Below are 26,539 nucleotides of genomic sequence, written 5' to 3' on the forward strand. Positions count from 1 at the left end.
AAATGCTTGATTTGATGCGGGGAACACAATTGTTTGATAACACGATAAGTATTTCATATGAAAGTTCCATGAAAAGTTCGAAAAATGTATTAAAGCACTTTCATACTGTTTGGGATCGTAAGCATCATGTTTTCAGGCGCATGGTTTTTCTAAAATAAAGAAAACACTTCACTTAAGTAAGTTAAAATACTTTATATAACTTTATATAATGGTGCGGGGGCTTCGATAACGATTGCTGCCGATGATTTATCGTGCTTTTCATTCGTTTTATTACATTAAAAATCATTAATTTGCATTTGCGATGCTTAAGGTGGGTGGGTGGATGGTAAAATGCGCCCATCTCGGCTCTATCATTTTCATTTATTTTCTGATTTTGATACGGTGTTGTGCCAGATACTGCGTTTGATGAGAGGAGCATCATTGTTCGATAACATGATAAGTGTTTCATACGAAAGAGCTGTGGAAAGCACGTAAAATGTGTTAATGCATTTTAATATCCCATTCGTGCGCACGCACTACGTGGGTAACCAATAACATGGGTGACCGATTGGAGACATGTTTGCTTAAACCAAACTTTCATCTCCACCACCCACCATCGTAGGAGCCATGAGCATGAAGTAACTCATATGCACCATTCAGCATGCCACACTGTCCTATGTGTTTGAAATACATCCTAGAGCTTCAACAATAACATGAGTGACCGATTAGAGACATGTTTTCTTAAACCAAACTTTCATCTCCACCACCCACCATCGTAGGAGCCATGAGCCATGAGCATGAAGTAACTCATATGCACCATTCAGCATACCACACTGTCCTATGTATTTGAAATACATCCTAGAGCTTCAACAATAACATGGGTGACCGATTGGAGACATGTTTTCTTAAACCAAACTTTCATCTCCACCACCCACCATCGTAGGAGTCATGAGCATAAAGTAAGTCATATGCACCATTCAGCATGCCACACTGTCCTATGTATTTGAAATACATCCTAGACCTTACACAATAACATGGGTGACCGATTGGAGACATGTTTTCTTAAACCAAACTTTCATCTCCGCCACTCTCCATCGTAGGAGCTATTAGCATGAAGTAACTCATATGCACCATTCACCATGCCACACCGTCCTATGTGTTTGAAATACATCCTAGAGCTTCAACAATAGCATGGGTGACCGATTGGAGACATGTTTTCTTAAACCAAACTTTCATCTCCACCACCCACCATCGTAGGAATCATGAGCATGAAGTAACTCATATGCACCATTCAGCATGCCACACCGTCCTATGTGTTTGAAATACATCCTAGAGCTTACACAATAACATGGGTGATCGATTGGAGACATGTTTTCTTAAACCAAACTTTCATCTCCACCACCCACAATCGTAGGAGCCATGAGCATGAAGTAACTCATATGCACCATTCACCATGCCACACTGTCATATGTATTTGAAATACATCCTAGAGCTTACACAATAACATGGGTGACCGATTGGAGACATGTTTGCTTAAACCAAACTTTCATCTCCACCACCCACCATCGTAGGAGCCATGAGCCATGAGCATGAAGTAACTCATATGCACCATTCAGCATACCACACTGTCCTATGTATTTGAAATACATCCTAGAGCTTACACAATAACATGGGTGACCGATTGGAGACATGTTTTCTTAAACCAAACTTTCATCTCCACCACCCACCATCGTAGGAGTCATGAGCATGAAGTAACTCATATGCACCATTCACCATGCCACACTGTCCTATGTATTTGAAATACATCCTAGAGCTTCAACAATAACATGGGTGACCGATTGGAGACATGTTTTCTTAAACCAAACTTTCATCTCCACCACCCACCATCGTAGGAGCCATGAGCATGAAGTAACTCATATGCACCATTCACCATACCACACTGTCATATGTATTTGAAATACATCCTAGAGCTTACACAATAACATGGGTGACCGATTGGAGACATGTTTTCTTAAACCAAACTTTCATCTCCACCACCCACCATCGTAGGAGCCATGAGCATGAAGCAACTCATATGCACCATTCACCATGCCACACTGTCCTATGTGTTTAAAATACATCCTAGAGCTTGAACAATAACATGGGTGACCGATTGGAGACATGTTTTCTTAAACCAAACTTTCATCTCCACCACCCACCATCGTAGGAGCCATGAGCATAAAGTAAGTCATATGCACCATTCAGCATGCCACACTGTCCTATGTATTTGAAATACATCCTAGAGCTTACACAATAACATGGGTGACCGATTGGAGACATGTTTGCTTAAACCAAACTTTCGTCTCCACCACTCACCATCGTAGGAGCCATGAGCATGAAGCAACTCATATGCACCATTAACCATGCCACACTGTCATATGTATTTGAAATACATCCTAGAACTTACACAATAACATGGGTGACCGATTAGAGACATGTTTGCTTAAACCAAACTTTCATTTCCACCACTCACCATCGTAGGAGCCATGAGCATGAAGCAACTCATATGCACCATTCACCATGCCACACTGTCATATGTATTTGAAATACATCCTAGAGCTTCAACAATAACATGGGTGACCGATTGGAGACATGTTTGCTTAAACCAAACTTTCATCTCCACCACCAACCATCGTAGGAGCCATGAGCATGAAGTAACTCATATGCACCATTCAGCATGCCACACTGTCATATGTATTTGAAATACATCCTAGAGCTTACACAATAACATGGGTGACCGATTAGAGACATGTTTGCTTAAACCAAACTTTCATCTCCACCACCCACCATCGTAGGAATCATGAGCATGAAGTAACTCATATGCACCATTCACCATGCCACACTGTCATATGTATTTGAAATACATCCTAGAGCTTAGACAATAACATGGGTGACCGATTGGAGACATGTTTTCTTAAACCAAACTTTCATCTCCACCACTCACCATCGTAGGAGCCATGAGCATGGAATAACTCATATGCACCATTCACCATACCACACTGTCCTATGTATTTGAAATACATCCTAGAGCTTACACAATAACATGGGTGACCGATTGGAGACATGTTTGCTTAAACCAAACTTTCATCTCCACCACTCACCATCGTAGGAGTCATGAGCATGAAGTAACTCATATGCACCATTCAGCATGCCACACTGTCCTATGTATTTGAAATACATCCTAGAGCTTCAACAATAACATGGGTGACCGATTGGAAACATGTTTTCTTAAACCAAACTTTCATCTCCACCACCCACCATCGTAGGAGCCATGAGCATGAAGTAACTCATATGCACCATTCATCATGCCACACTGCCCTATGTATTTGAAATACATCCTAGAGCTTCAACAATAACATGGGTGACCGATTGGAGACATGTTTGCTTAAACCAAACTTTCATCTCCACCACTCACCATCGTAGGAGTCATGAGCATGAAGTAACTCATATGCACCATTCACCATGCCACACTGTCCTATGTATTTGAAATACATCCTAGAGCTTACACAAAAACATGGGTGACCGATTGGAGACATGTTTGCTTAAACCAAACTTTCATCTCCACCACTCACCATCGTAGGAATCATGAGCATGAAGTAACTCATATGCACCATTCACCATGCCACACTGTCATATGTATTTGAAATACATCCTAGAGCTTACACAATAACATGGGTGACCGATTGGAGACAAGTTAGCACAACAGTCAGCACAACACATATTCAACACAAAGGCAGCATAATGCATACTCAGCATAAAACATAGCGCAACGTATATTCCTACAGCCATGATCGCACTTCATAAACAGATCGCGTTTCGTAAACAGATTGCGCCGCAGCGTAAACAAATTCCCGTGCAGCGTTACATCGAACAAAGAGCATAATCGCGTTGACACCAAGAGAGCTGACAACGCGCATTCAACATAAACATCCGTTCCCAAGATCAACCGGCATCCACGCAAAACAAAGCAAAGGCAACATAGTTCCAGTTGAGCATTCAGACGAAGAAGTTCTAGTTAGACAGCCGAGCAGAGCAGTTCCAATTAGGAACTCAATAGTGTTAAGACTTAGTTTTAAGTTTTAGTTAATAAAAACATATTTTTTATGGCCAAACCGGCCATGTAAAAATTAACTGGCGCCCGAATAGGGACGACCTCTAGTGAAGTATAGTACAGTGCATGTAGTTTTCATGTGAGAGTGTAAAACACAGTGTCGCAAGTACCGAGTAGTGATCACGTTAGAGTGTTAATCACACCGCGTCGCGACAACATCTTTCCCGATCGCAAATTGCAGCCGTGTGCACAGGTGCCCGAGTAGCCGGAAGCAGCTAACAACTCGTTCCCGGAGGAAAAGGATCACACCAACACACCGAGAAGGAAGGAGTCACTGGAAATCTCTGGAGGTCAGAACGAAGAAATCAGCCCCGTAAGAGGAGGTGAAGAAATCAACCCCGTAAGAGGAGGTGAAGAAATCAACCCCGTAAGAGGAGGTGAAGACAAACCAGCCCCGTAAGAGGAGGTGAAGATAAAACAACCCCATCACAGGAGGGAAATATGCATCTATTAATGTAAGTACAAAAGCTATAAAGGTGAGAAAAATACAAAAATTATTTCGTTTAAAAGTGAGTGAAATTAATTCGTGAAAAAGTTTAATTCGGTATTCGATTTATAACTCCGATATTGTGAAAAAAAAATTATCAAACTGGAGGATTTAATGACATCCCTACATCGATTTTCTGCCAGAATAGAATCGGCAGAACGTAATAAGAAAAAGGCAAAGTTAGAAAAAAGTGAATCGGAAAATATCGAAATGGAAGCTCTAACTAATCGAATCGCAGCCTTGGAGGCACGATTAGTAGAAACAGTGGTCGTAGAAGATTTTAGCGATCCACCACTCTATTTTTATAAAAGTGACGGAAGTGCAGTTAACCCAGAATCATTCGAAAAGATTCCTGGAGTAGTTAAAGATTTACCAACATTTTCCGGTGATCCAAGTGAATTAAATAGTTGGATCAATGATGTAGATGGTTTGATAAAATTGTATCAAACAACACCTATCCATACAGTGGAACAACAGAACAAGTTCCACATGATTTGCAAATTCGTTCGTCGAAAGATAAGAGGCGAAGCCAATGACTCGCTAGTCGCGTCAAATGTCGGAATTAATTGGAACATGATTAAACGAACATTGATTACATACTATGGAGAAAAGAGAGATCTAGAGACACTAGATTTTCAATTGATGAGCGTCCAACAAAGAGGACGATCTTTAGAGATATTCTATGATGAAGTGAACAGACTTCTCTCGTTGATTGCAAACCAAATAAAAACAGATGAAAGATTTGTACATCCAGAAGCTTCAAAAGCTCTGATAGAAACATACAATAAAAAGGCAATAGATTCCTTCATCAGAGGTCTTGATGGAGATGTGCACAAGTTTATAAGAAATTATGAACCAACATCTTTAGCAGCAGCTTATAGTTACTGCATCTCATTCCAAAATGTAGAATGTCGTAAAATGTGGACTAAACCAAGATTGGTCAATACTCCCACAGCACCGCGAAATTTGATACCATTACCAGCTCCACCTTTGCCACCAAGAGCACATAACAATTGGCAACGACCAATGATGACACATAAATTTCGACCACAATTTGGAAACTCGTATCAACCGAGACCACAATTTTTACCGCGTCCCGCTTGGAATAATCAACCGAGACAACAATTTTTCTCGCGTCCTGTTTGGAATCAACAAAACAGAAATCCATTCCAACCGAATAAGCCAGAGCCAATGGAAGTCGATCCATCAATCAGATCGCAACAAGTGAATTATTCTAACCGACCGCAAAATTCCGGTAGTGTTCGACCACTTAAAAGACAAAGATTTTTCAACATGGAAACAAATACTACCCATGACAACGACGAATCATACGAAAGATATTTGAAAACTATAGAAAAACAAGAAAAATCCAACGGAACTCACGAAGCCGAACTTAATTTTTTAGAATGAAATCAGCTTTGCCATATTTTATATACAATGGTAAAGCAGGACAACAAATAAGAATACTAATTGATACAGGATCCAATAAAAATTTCATTAACCCAAAACATGCGAAAATTTCACACGAAGTAACTAAACCATTTTTTGTTTCATCAGTAGGAGGAGATTTACTTATCACCAAATATTCACAGGCGAAAATATTTGCCCCTTATTCCGATGTAAATGCCAAATTTTATCATCTACAGGAATTAAAAACATTTGATGCCATAGTTGGCTATGACACCATCAAAGAAATTGGAGCACTCATCGATACTAACAGAGATAATCTGATAATTAACGACAACATAATACCTCTTTCTCTTTACCCATTACAAGAAGTTAATAGGATTGAAATAAGAGATACACATCTCAACTGTAAAGAAAAAGAAAAATTACATTCATTTCTCAACAAGTTTCAAGATTTATTTCAGCCACCTGACGAGAAGTTGCCATTTACAACAAAAATCGAAGCAACTATATCAACGAATGACGACGAACCAGTCTACTGTAAGACGTACCCATACCCCTTGTCTCTTAAACAAGAAGTGGAAACACAAATTAAAAAACTATTAGATAATGGCATAATTCAACCATCCAGATCACCATATAATTCACCTGTTTGGATAGTACCCAAAAAAGCTGATGCATCTAACGAAAAAAAATATCGACTTGTGATCGATTATAGGAAACTGAATCTTAAAACAAAGAGCGATAGGTACCCTATCCCTGACACTTCGACAGTTCTTGCCAATCTAGGTAACAATAAATATTATACAACACTTGATCTAGCATCTGGATTTCACCAGATTCGTTTAACAGAAAAAGATATAGAAAAAACCGCTTTCTCAATAAACAATGGAAAATATGAATTTTTAAGACTACCTTTTGGTCTAAAAAACGCACCTTCAATTTTTCAGAGGGTCATGGATGATGTTCTTAGAGAACATATTGGAAAAATTTGTCATGTGTACATTGACGATATAATAGTTTTTGGAAAAACATTTGATGAACATATGAAAAATTTAGAAACTGTTTTGAACACGTTACGTGAAGCCAATTTTAAAATACAACCTGATAAATCTGAATTTTTGAAAACAGAAGTTGAATTCTTAGGATTCATTGTTTCTGAACATGGATTAAAACCAAATGAGAAAAAAATTGAAAGTATCCAAAAATACCCCGAACCTAAAACTATCCGAGAACTTCGAGCATTTTTAGGACTTTCCGGTTATTATAGAAGATTTGTTAAAAATTACGCAGCCTTAGCAAAACCTCTAACAAAACTCCTAAGAGGGGAGGATGGCCAAGGCCACTGCAAAATAACAAAAAATCAATCGAAAAATTTTCCGATAAAATTTGATGAAGACGCAAAATCAGCTTTCAGAACTCTTAAAGAAATTTTATCATCTGAAGACGTTTTAGCTTACCCCGATTTCAATCAAGATTTTATTTTGACTACAGACGCATCCGACAAAGCACTCGGAGCTGTCCTGTCACAGAAATTCAATGATGTTGAAAAACCAATAACATTTATATCCAGAACTTTATCAAAAACCGAAGAAAACTATGCTACTAATGAAAAAGAAATGCTTGCTATAGTTTGGGCTTTACATTCCCTACGAAATTACATCTATGGTGCAAAAATAATAATACTAACCGATCATCAACCCCTAACATACGCAATGTCGCCAAGGAATAACAATGCAAAACTTAAACGATGGAAAGCGTTCATAGAGGAACATAATTATGAACTACGCTACAAACCTGGAAAAACTAACATCGTAGCAGATGCATTATCTAGAATCCAAATTAACTCGCTAACACCAACACAGCATTCCGCTGATGATGATGACAGTACATACATACTATCTACTGAAGCCCCTATTAACGTTTATCGTAATCAATTAATTTTCAAAATATCTAACAATTCATCGTATGAACTAATCACACCGTTCCCAAAATTTAAAAGACATATTTTCTACGAATCAGATTTCACTAATGAATTCTTAACAGACAAACTAAAAAGATTCCTAAATCCTAACATCATTAACGGTATACTAACCGATGAAGTAACTATGAATCGTATTCAAGAAGTGTATAAAAAATTATTCAATCCAAAAACAATGAAATGCCGATACTCTCAAGTACAATTACAAGATCTAACAGGAGAAGAAAGACAATTAGAAGAAATAAAAAATATTCACAATTTTGCTCATAGAAATGCAAAAGAAAATTCATTACAACTTATTAAAAAGTTTTATTTTCCTACAATGAGAAAATTAACAGAGTCGTATGTTAAAAATTGCGAAATTTGTAAAACAGAAAAATATGATAGGAAACCTCAAAAGTTTATTGCTGTTAAAACACCAATACCCACGTATCCAGGAGAAATAATTCATATTGATATTTTTGCTTATAATGCAAGTTTTCTGTTTATTTCTTCATTAGACAAATTTTCAAAATACTTGAAAATGAGGCCAATAAAATCAAAGTCAATAGCAGACATAAAGGAAGTTTTAATACAATTGTTGTATAATTGGGATATACCCGCCACCATTGTAATGGATAATGAAAGTTCATTTGTTTCAAATATAATTGAACAAACAATATTAAATCTAGGAATTAAAATTTTTAAAACACCAGTAAATCGATCAGAAACGAACGGACAAGTGGAAAGAGCTCACTCTACAATTCGAGAATTAGCAAGATGTATTAAAGCAACGAAACCAGATATAAGTGTGCAGACATTGATACAAGAGGCAACGTATAAGTATAATAATTCAATACATAGCGTGATTAAGAATACGCCGAAAAATATATATACAGGAGAGAATAATGAAAATATGAGTTTCGAAGAACGAACTAAACAAAGAAACGAAAATGATAAAATGATTGCCGAAATATATGAAAAGCAACAAGAGAAGATTAAAGAAGAAAAATATCAAGATTATATGCCGAATGAAATGACTTATGAAAAAACTAAAACAAATAACAAAAGATCTAGGAGATTTGAGATAATCAGAATCAAGGAAAATCATCCTACCTACGTAATCGATATTAACGGTCGAAAAATTCATAAAGTGAACTTAAGAAAAACAAATAATTAATCATGTATTAATCTATATCGTTTCAGATACATTTTTATATTATTAAGCAACGTAATGGCAAGGATCTACATACACGATGTATCAAACAATCCTTTAGCGATTATACCATTAGGAGAAGCCAAGTTACGAATGGGATACGTAAGAGTAATCCACCCGATAAACTTGATAGATATAAGTAACATGATTGAAGAAACCATTGAATTAATACCCACAGAAGTACATACAGAATCTTTAGAAAAGTTAATTCAGATTAAAGCTATGAAGTTACAAGAAACATTCAAGAAGGTAAAACCATTTAAGAGACAAAAAAGATGGAACACTATAGGGAAAGTTTGGAAATGGATAGCAGGCAACCCTGATGCCGATGATCTTCAAATAATCAACAGTACGCTGAACTCTCTCATCGAAGAAAACAATCACCAAGTAATGATTAACGAAGCTTTGAATGGAAGACTACGAGAAGTAACCGATATTGCTAACAAAGTGCTAACAAACGAAGCGAAACGATATGAAACATATGCAACAGAAACAAGACAGCTAATAATACTATCTAATTTGGATATTTTGCAAGACCAGATTGAAACTATCGAAGAAGCCATTATATCAGCCAAACACGGAATACCGAACAGCAAATTATTGTCCACCGAAGACTTACAAACGATTAACGAATTCCTGAAGAAGAACGGTTTTGATTATAATACAGCAGAAGAACTTCTTGCTCAATCAGTAGCGCAATTCATTATGAATACGACACATGTTCTGTATATGCTAAAATTCCCAAGAATATCCTCACGAATCTACGAGTATGATTTCATTGAACCAATAGTAAAAAATGGGAAACGAATAATGTTAAAACAGAACTTCATCATAAGAAACGAAACACACGTATTCGAAGTCATTAAACCATGCCAAGAAGAAGGTGTTCATTATCTATGTGAAGGAAGCAACCTTCAACATCCTACGCAATGTGTATACCAACTTATACAAGGAGAAAATTCCGAATGCCAATATGAAAAAGTATATTCAGCTAAATTGATCACACAGATAAATGATGCAAATATTCTGATCAATAATGCATGGGCTGAAATTACATCAAACTGCAGCAACTCAAAGCAATCTTTAAATGGTTCATTTATAATACAGTTCGAGAATTGCAGTATAAAAATTAATGACGAGATATTCTCCAATACAGAAGTCATCATCCCTAGAAGATCTCATCATTCAACATTGGGATTGATAGTCAACGAGACCAGCCTTGAAGATAATCCACCTACAGAGTTCTTGAACAACATTACATTAGAAAACCGCAGAATATTGCAAACCATTAATCTACAAAATGAGTCGCTGGAATTCAAATTGCATTTATTCGGATCGATAGGAACAACAACGATCGTAATTGTAACTGGCATTGGCATATTGTACGTGTTTCTTAAATGTCGTAAACAAAAAATAGAAGTTCAAATACCAGGCACAAGAAGTCTCACAGATAAAAACCTGCATAAAGAAATACCATTGAGTTTTCACGCGATGCACAAACTTTGAGGACAAAGTAATTAAGAGGGGAGGAGTTAGCACAACAGTCAGCACAACACATATTCAACACAAAGGCAGCATAATGCATACTCAGCATAAAACATAGCGCAACGTATATTCCTACAGCCATGATCGCACTTCATAAACAGATCGCGTTTCGTAAACAGATTGCGCCGCAGCGTAAACAAATTCCCGTGCAGCGTTACATCGAACAAAGAGCATAATCGCGTTGACACCAAGAGAGCTGACAACGCGCATTCAACATAAACATCCGTTCCCAAGATCAACCGGCATCCACGCAAAACAAAGCAAAGGCAACATAGTTCCAGTTGAGCATTCAGACGAAGAAGTTCTAGTTAGACAGCCGAGCAGAGCAGTTCCAATTAGGAACTCAATAGTGTTAAGACTTAGTTTTAAGTTTTAGTTAATAAAAACATATTTTTTTATGGCCAAACCGGCCATGTAAAAATTAACTGACATGTTTGCTTAAACCAAACTTTCATCTCCACCACCCACCATCGTAGGAGCCATGAGCATGAAGCAACTCATATGCACCATTCACCATGCCACACTGTCCTATGTGTTTAAAATACATCCTAGAGCTTGAACAATAACATGGGTGACCGATTGGAGACATGTTTTCTTAAACCAAACTTTCATCTCCACCACCAACCATCGTAGGAGCCATGAGCATGAAGTAACTCATATGCACCATTCAGCATGCCACACTGTCATATGTATTTGAAATACATCCTAGAGCTTCAACAATAACATGGGTGACCGATTAGAGACATGTTTGCTTAAACCAAACTTTCATCTCCACCACTCACCATCGTAGGAGCCATGAGCATGAAGTAACTCATATGCACCATTCACCATGCCACACTGTCCTATGTGTTTAAAATACATCCTAGAGCTTACACAAAAACATGGGTGACCGATTGGAGACATGTTTGCTTAAACCAAACTTTCATCTCCACCACTCACCATCGTAGGAGTCATGAGCATGAAGTAACTCATATGCACCATTCACCATGCCACACTGTCCTATGTGTTTAAAATACATCCTAGAGCTTGAACAATAACATGGGTGACCGATTGGAGACATGTTTTCTTAAACCAAACTTTCATCTCCACCACTCACCATCGTAGGAGTCATGAGCATGAAGTAACTCATATGCACCATTCACCATGCCACACTGTCCTATGTATTTGAAATACATCCTAGAGCTTACACAAAAACATGGGTGACCGATTGGAGACATGTTTGCTTAAACCAAACTTTCATCTCCACCACTCACCATCGTAGGAATCATGAGCATGAAGTAACTCATATGCACCATTCACCATGCCACACTGTCATATGTATTTGAAATACATCCTAGAGCTTACACAATAACATGGGTGACCGATTGGAGACATGTTTGCTTAAACCAAACTTTCATCTCCACCACCCACCATCGTAGGAGCCATGAGCATGAAGCAACTCATATGCACCATTCACCATGCCACACTGTCCTATGTGTTTAAAATACATCCTAGAGCTTGAACAATAACATGGGTGACCGATTGGAGACATGTTTTCTTAAACCAAACTTTCATCTCCACCACTCACCATCGTAGGAGTCATGAGCATGAAGTAACTCATATGCACCATTCACCATGCCACACTGTCCTATGTATTTGAAATACATCCTAGAGCTTACACAAAAACATGGGTGACCGATTGGAGACATGTTTGCTTAAACCAAACTTTCATCTCCACCACGCACCATCGTAGGAGCCATGAGCATGAAGTAACTCATATGCACCATTCAGCATGCCACACTGTCCTATGTATTTGAAATACATCCTAGATCTTCAACAACAAAATGGGTGACCGATTGGAGACATGTTTTCTTAAACCAAACTTTAATCTCCACCACTCACCATCGTAGGAGCCATGAGCATGAAGTAACTCATATGCACCATTCACCATGCCACACTGTCCTATGTATTTGAAATACATCCTAGAGCTTACACAATAACATGGGTGACCGATTGGAGACATGTTTTCTTAAACCAAACTTTCATCTCCACCACTCACCATCGTAGGAGTCATGAGCATGAAGTAACTCATATGCACCATTCAGCATGCCACACTGTCCTATGTATTTGAAATACATCCTAGATCTTCAACAACAAAATGGGTGACCGATTGGAGACATGTTTTCTTAAACCAAACTTTCATCTCCACCACTCACCATCGTAGGAGCCATGAGCATGAAGTAACTCATATGCACCATTCACCATGCCACACTGTCCTATGTATTTGAAATACATCCTAGAGCTTACACAATAACATGGGTGACCGATTGGAGACATGTTTTCTTAAACCAAACTTTCATCTCCACCACTCACCATCGTAGGAGTCATGAGCATGAAGTAACTCATATGCACCATTCAGCATGCCACACTGTCCTATGTATTTGAAATACATCCTAGATCTTCAACAACAAAATGGGTGACCGATTGGAGACATGTTTTCTTAAACCAAACTTTCATCTCCACCACTCACCATCGTAGGAGCCATGAGCATGAAGTAACTCATATGCACCATTCAGCATGCAACACTGTCCTATGTATTTGAAATACATCCTAGAGCTTCAACAATAACATGGGTGACCGATTGGAGACATGTTTGCTTAAACCAAACTTTCATCTCCACCACCCACCATCGTAGGAGCCATGAGCATGAAGTATCTCATATGCACCATTCACCATGCCACACTGTCCTATGTATTTGAAATACATCCTAGAGCTTACACAATAACATGGGTGACCGATTGGAGACATGTTTTCTTGAAACAAACTTTCATCTCCACCACCCACCATCGTAGGAGCCATGAGCATGAAGTATCTCATATGCACCATTCACCATGCCACACTGTCCTATGTATTTGAAATACATCCTAGAGCTTACACAATAACATGGGTGACCGATTGGAGACATGTTTTCTTAAACCAAACTTTCATCTCCACCACCCACCATCGTAGAAGCCATGAGCATGGAATAACTCATATGCACCATTCAGCATGCCACACTGTCCTATGTATTTGAAATACATCCTAGAGCTTAAACAATAACATGGGTGACCGATTGGAGACATGTTTTCTTAAACCAAACTTTCGTCTCCGCCACCCACCATCGTAGGAGTCATGAGCATGAAGTAACTCATATGCACCATTCACCATGCCACACTGTCCTATGTATTTGAAATACATCCTAGAGCTTACACAAAAACATGGGTGACCGATTGGAGACATGTTTGCTTAAACCAAACTTTCATCTCCACCACTCACCATCGTAGGAGCCATGAGCATGAAGCAACTCATATGCACCATTCAGCATGCCACACTGTCATATGTATTTGAAATACATCCTAGAGCTTACACAATAACATGGGTGACCGACTGGAGACATGTTTTCTTAAACCAAACTTTCATCTGCACCACCCACCATAGTAGGAGTCATGAGCATGAAGTAACTCATATGCACCATTCAGCATGCCACACTGTCCTATGTATTTGAAATACATCCTAGAGCTTCAACAATAACATGGGTGACCGATTGGAGACATGTTTGCTTAAACCAAACTTTCATCTCCACCACGCACCATCGTAGGAGCCATGAGCATGAAGTAACTCATATGCACCATTCACCATACCACACTGTCCTATGTATTTGAAATACATCCTAGAGCTTACACAATAACATGGGTGACCGATTAGAGACATGTTTTCTTAAACCAAACTTTCATCTCCACCACCCACCGTTGTAGGAGCCATGAGCATGAAGTAACTCATATGCACCATTCACCATGCCACACTGTCCTATGTATTTGAAATACATCCTAGAGCTTAAACAATAACATGGGTGACCGATTGGAGACATGTTTTCTTAAACCAAACTTTCATCTCCACCACCCACCATCGTAGAAGCATGGAATAACTCATATGCACCATTCAGCATGCCACACTGTCCTATGTATTTGAAATACATCCTAGAGCTTCAACAATAACATGGGTGACCGATTGGAGACATGTTTTCTTAAACCAAACTTTTATCTCCACCACCCACCATAGTAGGAGCCATGAGCATGAAGCAACTCATATGCACCATTCAGCATGCCACACTGTCCTATGTATTTGAAATACATCCTAGAGCTTAAACAATAACATGGGTGACCGATTGGAGACATGTTTTCTTAAACCAAACTTTCGTCTCCGCCACCCACCATCGTAGAAGCCATGAGCATGGAATAACTCATATGCACCATTCAGCATGCCACACTGTCCTATGTATTTGAAATACATCCTAGAGCTTAAACAATAACATGGGTGACCGATTGGAGACATGTTTTCTTAAACCAAACTTTCGTCTCCGCCACCCACCATCGTAGGAGTCATGAGCATGAAGTAACTCATATGCACCATTCACCATGCCACACCGTCCTATGTATTTGAAATACATCCTAGAGCTTACACAATAACATGGGTGACCGATTAGAGACATGTTTTCTTAAACCAAACTTTCATCTCCACCACCCACCGTTGTAGGAGCCATGAGCATGAAGTATCTCATATGCACCATTCACCATGCCACACTGTCCTATGTATTTGAAATACATCCTAGAGCTTACACAATAACATGGGTGACCGATTGGAGACATGTTTTCTTAAACCAAACTTTCATCTCCACCACCCACCATCGTAGAAGCCATGAGCATGGAATAACTCATATGCACCATTCAGCATGCCACACTGTCCTATGTATTTGAAATACATCCTAGAGCTTAAACAATAACATGGGTGACCGATTGGAGACATGTTTTCTTAAACCAAACTTTCGTCTCCGCCACCCACCATCGTAGGAGTCATGAGCATGAAGTAACTCATATGCACCATTCACCATACCACACTGTCCTATGTATTTGAAATACATCCTAGAGCTTACACAAAAACATGGGTGACCGATTGGAGACATGTTTGCTTAAACCAAACTTTCATCTCCACCACTCACCATCGTAGGAGCCATGAGCATGAAGCAACTCATATGCACCATTCAGCATGCCACACTGTCATATGTATTTGAAATTAATCCTAGAGCTTACACAATAACATGGGTGACCGACTGGAGACATGTTTTCTTAAACCAAACTTTCATCTGCACCACCCACCATAGTAGGAGTCATGAGCATGAAGTAACTCATATGCACCATTCAGCATGCCACACTGTCCTATGTATTTGAAATACATCCTAGAGCTTCAACAATAACATGGGTGACCGATTGGAGACATGTTTGCTTAAACCAAACTTTCATCTCCACCACGCACCATCGTAGGAGCCATGAGCATGAAGTAACTCATATGCACCATTCACCATACCACACTGTCCTATGTATTTGAAATACATCCTAGAGCTTAAACAATAACATGGGTGACCTATTGGAGACATGTTTTCTTAAACCAAACTTTCATCTCCACCACCCACCATCGTAGGAGTCATGAGCATGAAGTAACTCATATGCACCATTCAGCATGCCACACTGTCCTATGTGTTTGAAATACATCCTAGAGCTTAAACAATAACATGGGTGACCGACTGGAGACATGTTTTCTTAAACCAAACTTTCATCTCCACCACCCACCATCGTAGGAGCCATGAGCATGGAATAACTCAAATGCACCATTCACCATGCCATACTGTCCTATGTGTTTGAAATACATCCTAGAGCTTCAATAATAACATGGGTGACCGACTGGAGACATGTTTGCTTAAACCAAACTTTCATCTCCACCACCCACCATCGTAGGAGCCATGAGCATGGAATAACTCAAATGCACCATTCACCATGCCATACTGTCATATGTATTTGAAATACATCCTAGAGCTTCAATAATAACATGGGTGACCGATTGGAGACATGTTTTCTTAAACCAAACTTTCATCTCCACCACCCACCATCGTAGGAGCCATGAGCATGGAATAACTCAAATGCACCATTCACCATGCCATACTGTCCTATGTGTTTGAAATACATCCTAGAGCTTCAATAATAACATGGGTGACCGATTGGAGACATGTTTTCTTAAACCAAACTTTCATCTCCACCACCCACCATCGTAGGAGCCATGAGCATGGAATAACTCAAATGCACCATTCACCATGCCACACTGTCCTATGTGTTTGAAATACATCCTAGAGCTTCAATAATAACATGGGTGACCGACTGGAGACATGTTTGCTTAAACCAAACTTTCATCTCCACCACCCACCATCGTAGGAGTCATGAGCATGAAGTAACTCATATGCACCATTCAGCATGCCACACTGTCCTATGTGTTTGAAATACATCCTAGAGCTTAAACAATAACATGGGTGACCGATTGGAGACATGTTTTCTTAAACCAAACTTTCATCTCCACCACCCACCATCGTAGGAGCCATGAGCATGGAATAACTCAAATGCACCATTCACCATGCCATACTGTCCTATGTGTTTGAAATACATCCTAGAGCTTCAATAATAACATGGGTGACCGACTGGAGACATGTTTGCTTAAACCAAACTTTCATCTCCACCACCCACCATCGTAGGAGCCATGAGCATGAAGTAACTCATATGCACCATTCAGCATGCCACACTGTCATATGTATTTGAAATACATCCTAGAGCTTCAATAATAACATGGGTGACCGATTGGAGACATGTTTTCTTAAACCAAACTTTCATCTCCACCACCCACCATCGTAGGAGCCATGAGCATGGAATAACTCAAATGCACCATTCACCATGCCATACTGTCCTATGTGTTTGAAATACATCCTAGAGCTTACACAATAACATGGGTGACCGATTGGAGACATGTTTTCTTAAACCAAACTTTCATCTCCACCACCCACCATCGTAGGAGCCATGAGCATGGAATAACTCAAATGCACCATTCACCATGCCATACTGTCCTATGTGTTTGAAATACATCCTAGAGCTTAAACAATAACATGGGTGACCGATTGGAGACATGTTTTCTTAAACCAAACTTTCATCTCCACCACCCACCATCGTAGGAGCCATGAGCATGGAATAACTCAAATGCACCATTCACCATGCCATACTGTCCTATGTGTTTGAAATACATCCTAGAGCTTCAACAATAACATGGGTGACCGATTGGAGACATGTTTTCTTAAACCAAACTTTCATCTCCACCACCCACCATCGTAGGAGCCATGAGCATGGAATAACTCAAATGCACCATTCACCATGCCATACTGTCCTATGTGTTTGAAATACATCCTAGAGCTTACACAATAACATGGGTGACCGATTGGAGACATGTTTTCTTAAACCAAACTTTCATCTCCACCACCCACCATCGTAGGAGCCATGAGCATGAAGTAACTCAAATGCACCATTCACCATGCCATACTGTCCTATGTGTTTGAAATACATCCTAGAGCTTACACAATAACATGGGTGACCGATTGGAGACATGTTTTCTTACACCAAACTTTCATCTCCACCACCCACCATCGTAGGAGCCATGAGCATGGAATAACTCAAATGCACCATTCACCATGCCACACTGTCCTATGTGTTTGAAATACATCCTAGAGCTTACACAATAACATGGGTGACCGATTGGAGACATGTTTTCTTAAACCAAACTTTCATCTCCACCACCCACCGTTGTAGGAACCATGAGCATTAAGTAACTCATATGCACCATTCAGCATGCCACACTGTCCTATGTGTTTGAAATACATCCTAGAGCTTACACAATAACATGGGTGACCGATTGGAGATATGTTTTCTTAAACCAAACTTTCATCTCCACCACCCACCATCGTAGGAGCCATGAGCATGGAATAACTCAAATGCACCATTCACCATGCCATACTGTCCTATGTGTTTGAAATACATCCTAGAGCTTCAACAATAACATGGGTGACCGATTGGAGACATGTTTTCTTAAACCAAACTTTCATCTCCACCACCCACCATCGTAGGAGCCATGAGCATGGAATAACTCAAATGCACCATTCACCATGCCATACCGTCCTATGTGTTTGAAATACATCCTAGAGCTTACACAATAACATGGGTGACCGATTGGAGACATGTTTTCTTACACCAAACTTTCATCTCCACCACCCACCATCGTAGGAACCTTGAGCATTAAGTAACTCATATGCACCATTCAGCATGCCACACTGTCCTATGTGTTTGAAATACATCCTAGAGCTTACACAATAACATGGGTGACCGATTGGAGACATGTTTTCTTAAACCAAACTTTCATCTCCACCACCCACCATCGTAGGAGCCATGAGCATGGAATAACTCAAATGCACCATTCACCATGCCACACTGTCATATGTATTTGAAATACATCCTAGAGCTTCAACAATAACATGGGTGACCGATTGGAGACATGTTTTCTTAAACCAAACTTTCATCTCCACCACCCACCATCGTAGGAGCCATGAGCATGGAATAACTCAAATGCACCATTCACCATGCCACACTGTCATATGTATTTGAAATACATCCTAGAGCTTCAACAATAACATGGGTGACCGATTGGAGGCATGTTTTCTTAAACCAAACTTTCATCTCCACCACCCACCATCGTAGGAGCCATGAGCATGAAGTAACTCATATGCACCATTCAGCATGCCACACTGTCATATGTATTTGAAATACATCCTAGAGCTTCAATAATAACATGGGTGACCGATTGGAGACATGTTTTCTTAAACCAAACTTTCATCTCCACCACCCACCATCGTAGGAGCCATGAGCATGGAATAACTCAAATGCACCATTCACCATGCCATACTGTCATATGTATTTGAAATACATCCTAGAGCTTCAACAATAACATGGGTGACCGATTGGAGACATGTTTTCTTAAACCAAACTTTCATCTCCACCACCCACCATCGTAGGAGCCATGAGCATGGAATAACTCAAATGCACCATTCACCATGCCATACCGTCCTATGTGTTTGAAATACATCCTAGAGCTTACACAATAACATGGGTGACCGATTGGAGACATGTTTTCTTAAACCAAACTTTCATCTCCACCACCCACCATCGTAGGAGCCATGAGCATGGAATAACTCAAATGCACCATTCACCATGCCACACTGTCATATGTATTTGAAATACATCCTAGAGCTTCAACAATAACATGGGTGACCGATTGGAGACATGTTTTCTTAAACCAAACTTTCATCTCCACCACCCACCATCGTAGGAGCCATGAGCATGGAATAACTCAAATGCACCATTCACCATGCCATACTGTCATATGTATTTGAAATACATCCTAGAGCTTCAATAATAACATGGGTGACCGATTGGAGACATGTTTTCTTAAACCAAACTTTCATCTCCACCACTCACCATCGTAGGAGCCATGAGCATGAAGTAACTCATATGCACCATTCAGCATGCCACACTGTCCTATGTGTTTGAAATACATCCTAAAGCTTCAAAAATAACATGGGCGACCGATTGGAGATATGTTTTCTTAAACCAAACTTTCATCTCCACCACCCACCATCGTAGGAGCCATGAGCATGGAATAACTCAAATGCACCATTCACCATGCCATACTGTCCTATGTGTTTGAAATACATCCTAGAGCTTACATAATAACATGGGTGACCGATTGGAGATATGTTTTCTCAAACCAAACTTTCATCTCCACCACCCACCATCGTAGGAGCCATGAGCATGGAATAACTCAAATGCACCATTCACCATGCCATACTGTCATATGTATTTGAAATACATCCTAGAGCTTCAATAATAACATGGGTGACCGATTGGAGACATGTTTTCTTAAACCAAACTTTCATCTCCACCACTCACCATCGTAGGAGCCATGAGCATGAAGTAACTCAAATGCACCATTCACCATGCCACACTGTCATATGTATTTGAAATACATCCTAGAGCTTCAATAATAACATGGGTGACCGATTGGAGATATGTTTTCTTAAACCAAACTTTCATCTCCACCACCCACCATCGTAGGAGCCATGAGCATGGAATAACTCAAATGCACCATTCACCATGCCACACTGTCATATGTATTTGAAATACATCCTAGAGCTTCAATAATAACATGGGTGACCGATTGGAGATATGTTTTCTTAAACCAAACTTTCATCTCCACCACCCACCATCGTAGGAGCCATGAGCATGGAATAACTCAAATGCACCATTCACCATGCCACACTGTCATATGTATTTGAAATACATCCTAGAGCTTCAATAATAACATGGGTGACCGATTGGAGACATGTTTTCTTAAACCAAACTTTCATCTCCACCACTCACCATCGTAGGAGCCATGAGCATGGAATAACTCAAATGCACCATTCACCATGCCATACTGTCCTATGTGTTTGAAATACATCCTAGAGCTTACACAATAACATGGGTGACCGATTGGAGATATGTTTTCTTAAACCAAACTTTCATCTCCACCACTCACCATCGTAGGAGCCATGAGCATGAAGTAACTCATATGCACCATTCAGCATGCCACACTGTCATATGTATTTGAAATACATGCTAGAGCTTCAATAATAACATGGGTGACCGATTGGAGATATGTTTTCTTAAACCAAACTTTCATCTCCACCACCCACCATCGTAGGAGCCATGAGCATGGAATAACTCAAATGCACCATTCACCATGCCATACTGTCCTATGTGTTTGAAATACATCCTAGAGCTTACACAATAACATGGGTGACCGATTGGAGATATGTTTTCTTAAACCAAACTTTCATCTCCACCACCCACCATCGTAGGAGCCATGAGCATGGAATAACTCAAATGCACCATTCACCATGCCATACTGTCCTATGTGTTTGAAATACATCCTAGAGCTTACACAATAACATGGGTGACCGATTGGAGATATGTTTTCTTAAACCAAACTTTCATCTCCACCACCCACCATCGTAGGAGCCATGAGCATGGAATAACTCAAATGCACCATTCACCATGCCATACTGTCCTATGTGTTTGAAATACATCCTAGAGCTTCAATAATAACATGGGTGACCGACTGGAGACATGTTTGCTTAAACCAAACTTTCATCTCCACCACCCACCATCGTAGGAGCCATGAGCATGGAATAACTCAAATGCACCATTCACCATGCCATACTGTCCTATGTGTTTGAAATACATCCTAGAGCTTCAATAATAACATGGGTGACCGACTGGAGACATGTTTGCTTAAACCAAACTTTCATCTCCACCACCCACCATCGTAGGAGCCATGAGCATAAAGTAACTCATATGCACCATTCACCATGCCATACTGTCCTATGTGTTTGAAATACATCCTAGAGCTTCAATAATAACATGGGTGACCGACTGGAGACATGTTTGCTTAAACCAAACTTTCATCTCCACCACCCACCATCGTAGGAGCCATGAGCATGAAGTAACTCATATGCACCATTCAGCATGCCACACTGTCATATGTATTTGAAATACATCCTAGAGCTTCAATAATAACATGGGTGACCGATTGGAGACATGTTTTCTTAAACCAAACTTTCATCTCCACCACCCACCATCGTAGGAGCCATGAGCATGGAATAACTCAAATGCACCATTCACCATGCCATACTGTCCTATGTGTTTGAAATACATCCTAGAGCTTACACAATAACATGGGTGACCGATTGGAGATATGTTTTCTTAAACCAAACTTTCATCTGCACCACCCACCATCGTAGGAGCCATGAGCATGGAATAACTCAAATGCACCATTCACCATGCCATACTGTCCTATGTGTTTGAAATACATCCTAGAGCTTACACAATAACATGGGTGACCGATTGGAGATATGTTTTCTTAAACCAAACTTTCATCTCCACCACCCACCATCGTAGGAGCCATGAGCATGGAATAACTCAAATGCACCATTCACCATGCCATACTGTCCTATGTGTTTGAAATACATCCTAGAGCTTACACAATAACATGGGTGACCGATTGGAGATATGTTTTCTTAAACCAAACTTTCATCTCCACCACCCACCATCGTAGGAGCCATGAGCATGGAATAACTCAAATGCACCATTCACCATGCCATACTGTCCTATGTGTTTGAAATACATCCTAGAGCTTCAATAATAACATGGGTGACCGACTGGAGACATGTTTGCTTAAACCAAACTTTCATCTCCACCACCCACCATCGTAGGAGCCATGAGCATAAAGTAACTCATATGCACCATTCACCATGCCATACTGTCCTATGTGTTTGAAATACATCCTAGAGCTTCAATAATAACATGGGTGACCGACTGGAGACATGTTTGCTTAAACCAAACTTTCATCTCCACCACCCACCATCGTAGGAGCCATGAGCATGAAGTAACTCATATGCACCATTCAGCATGCCACACTGTCATATGTATTTGAAATACATCCTAGAGCTTCAATAATAACATGGGTGACCGATTGGAGACATGTTTTCTTAAACCAAACTTTCATCTCCACCACCCACCATCGTAGGAGCCATGAGCATGAAGTAACTCAAATGCACCATTCACCATGCCATACTGTCCTATGTGTTTGAAATACATCCTAGAGCTTACACAATAACATGGGTGACCGATTGGAGATATGTTTTCTTAAACCAAACTTTCATCTCCACCACCCACCATCGTAGGAGCCATGAGCATGGAATAACTCAAATGCACCATTCACCATGCCATACTGTCCTATGTGTTTGAAATACATCCTAGAGCTTCAATAATAACATGGGTGACCGACTGGAGACATGTTTGCTTAAACCAAACTTTCATCTCCACCACCCACCATCGTAGGAGCCATGAGCATAAAGTAACTCATATGCACCATTCACCATGCCACACTGTCATATGTATTTGAAATACATCCTAGAGCTTCAATAATAACATGGGTGACCGATTGGAGACATGTTTTCTTAAACCAAACTTTCATCTCCACCACCCACCATCGTAGGAGCCATGAGCATGGAATAACTCAAATGCACCATTCACCATGCCATACTGTCCTATGTGTTTGAAATACATCCTAGAGCTTACACAATAACATGGGTGACCGATTGGAGACATGTTTTCTTAAACCAAACTTTCATCTCCACCACCCACCATCGTAGGAGCCATGAGCATGAAGTAACTCAAATGCACCATTCACCATGCCATACTGTCCTATGTGTTTGAAATACATCCTAGAGCTTACACAATAACATGGGTGACCGATTGGAGATATGTTTTCTTAAACCAAACTTTCATCTCCACCACCCACCATCGTAGGAGCCATGAGCATGGAATAACTCAAATGCACCATTCACCATGCCATACTGTCCTATGTGTTTGAAATACATCCTAGAGCTTCAACAATAACATGGGTGACCGATTGGAGACATGTTTTCTTAAACCAAACTTTCATCTCCACCACCCACCATCGTAGGAGCCATGAGCATGGAATAACTCAAATGCACCATTCACCATGCCATACTGTCCTATGTGTTTGAAATACATCCTAGAGCTTACACAATAACATGGGTGACCGATTGGAGATATGTTTTCTTAAACCAAACTTTCATCTCCACCACCCACCATCGTAGGAGCCATGAGCATGGAATAACTCAAATGCACCATTCACCATGCCATACTGTCCTATGTGTTTGAAATACATCCTAGAGCTTCAATAATAACATGGGTGACCGACTGGAGACATGTTTGCTTAAACCAAACTTTCATCTCCACCACCCACCATCGTAGGAGCCATGAGCATGAAGTAACTCATATGCACCATTCAGCATGCCACACTGTCATATGTATTTGAAATACATCCTAGAGCTTCAATAATAACATGGGTGACCGATTGGAGACATGTTTTCTTAAACCAAACTTTCATCTCCACCACCCACCATCGTAGGAGCCATGAGCATGGAATAACTCAAATGCACCATTCACCATGCCATACTGTCCTATGTGTTTGAAATACATCCTAGAGCTTACACAATAACATGGGTGACCGATTGGAGACATGTTTTCTTAAACCAAACTTTCATCTCCACCACTCACCATCGTAGGAGCCATGAGCATGGAATAACTCAAATGCACCATTCACCATGCCATACTGTCCTATGTGTTTGAAATACATCCTAGAGCTTACACAATAACATGGGTGACCGATTGGAGATATGTTTTCTTAAACCAAACTTTCATCTCCACCACTCACCATCGTAGGAGCCATGAGCATGAAGTAACTCATATGCACCATTCAGCATGCCACACTGTCCTATGTGTTTGAAATACATCCTAAAGCTTCAATAATAACATGGGTGACCGATTGGAGACATGTTTTCTTAAACCAAACTTTCATCTCCACCACTCACCATCGTAGGAGCCATGAGCATGAAGTAACTCATATGCACCATTCAGCATGCCACACTGTCCTATGTGTTTGAAATACATCCTAAAGCTTCAAAAATAACATGGGCGACCGATTGGAGATATGTTTTCTTAAACCAAACTTTCATCTCCACCACCCACCATCGTAGGAGCCATGAGCATGAAGTAACTCATATGCACCATTCAGCATGCCACACTGTCCTATGTGTTTGAAATACATCCTAAAGCTTCAAAAATAACATGGGTGACCGATTGGAGACATGTTTTCTTAAACCAAACTTTCATCTCCACCACTCACCATCGTAGGAGCCATGAGCATGGAATAACTCAAATGCACCATTCACCATGCCATACTGTCCTATGTGTTTGAAATACATCCTAGAGCTTACACAATAACATGGGTGACCGATTGGAGATATGTTTTCTTAAACCAAACTTTCATCTCCACCACTCACCATCGTAGGAGCCATGAGCATGAAGTAACTCATATGCACCATTCAGCATGCCACACTGTCATATGTATTTGAAATACATCCTAGAGCTTCAATAATAACATGGGTGACCGATTGGAGACATGTTTTCTTAAACCAAACTTTCATCTCCACCACTCACCATCGTAGGAGCCATGAGCATGAAGTAACTCATATGCACCATTCAGCATGCCACACTGTCCTATGTGTTTGAAATACATCCTAAAGCTTCAAAAATAACATGGGCGACCGATTGGAGATATGTTTTCTTAAACCAAACTTTCATCTCCGCCACCCACCATCGTAGGAGTCATGAGCATGAAGTAACTCATATGCACCATTCACCATGCCACACTGTCCTATGTATTTGAAATACATCCTAGAGCATCAACAATAACATGGGTGACCGATTGGAGACATGTTTTCTTAAACCAAACTTTCATCTCCACCACCCACCATCGTAGGAGCCATGAGCATGGAATAACTCAAATGCACCATTCACCATGCCATACTGTCCTATGTGTTTGAAATACATCCTAAAGCTTCAAAAATAACATGGGCGACCGATTGGAGATATGTTTTCTTAAACCAAACTTTCATCTCCACCACCCACCATCGTAGGAGCCATGAGCATGGAATAACTCAAATGCACCATTCACCATGCCATACTGTCCTATGTGTTTGAAATACATCCTAGAGCTTACACAATAACATGGGTGACCGATTGGAGACATGTTTTCTTAAACCAAACTTTCATCTCCACCACTCACCATCGTAGGAGCCATGAGCATGGAATAACTCAAATGCACCATTCACCATGCCATACTGTCCTATGTGTTTGAAATACATCCTAGAGCTTACACAATAACATGGGT

The sequence above is a fragment of the Anopheles moucheti genome, chromosome 2, assembly GCF_943734755.1.
Source record: "Anopheles moucheti chromosome 2, idAnoMoucSN_F20_07, whole genome shotgun sequence".
NCBI classification, from domain to species: domain Eukaryota; kingdom Metazoa; phylum Arthropoda; class Insecta; order Diptera; family Culicidae; genus Anopheles; species Anopheles moucheti.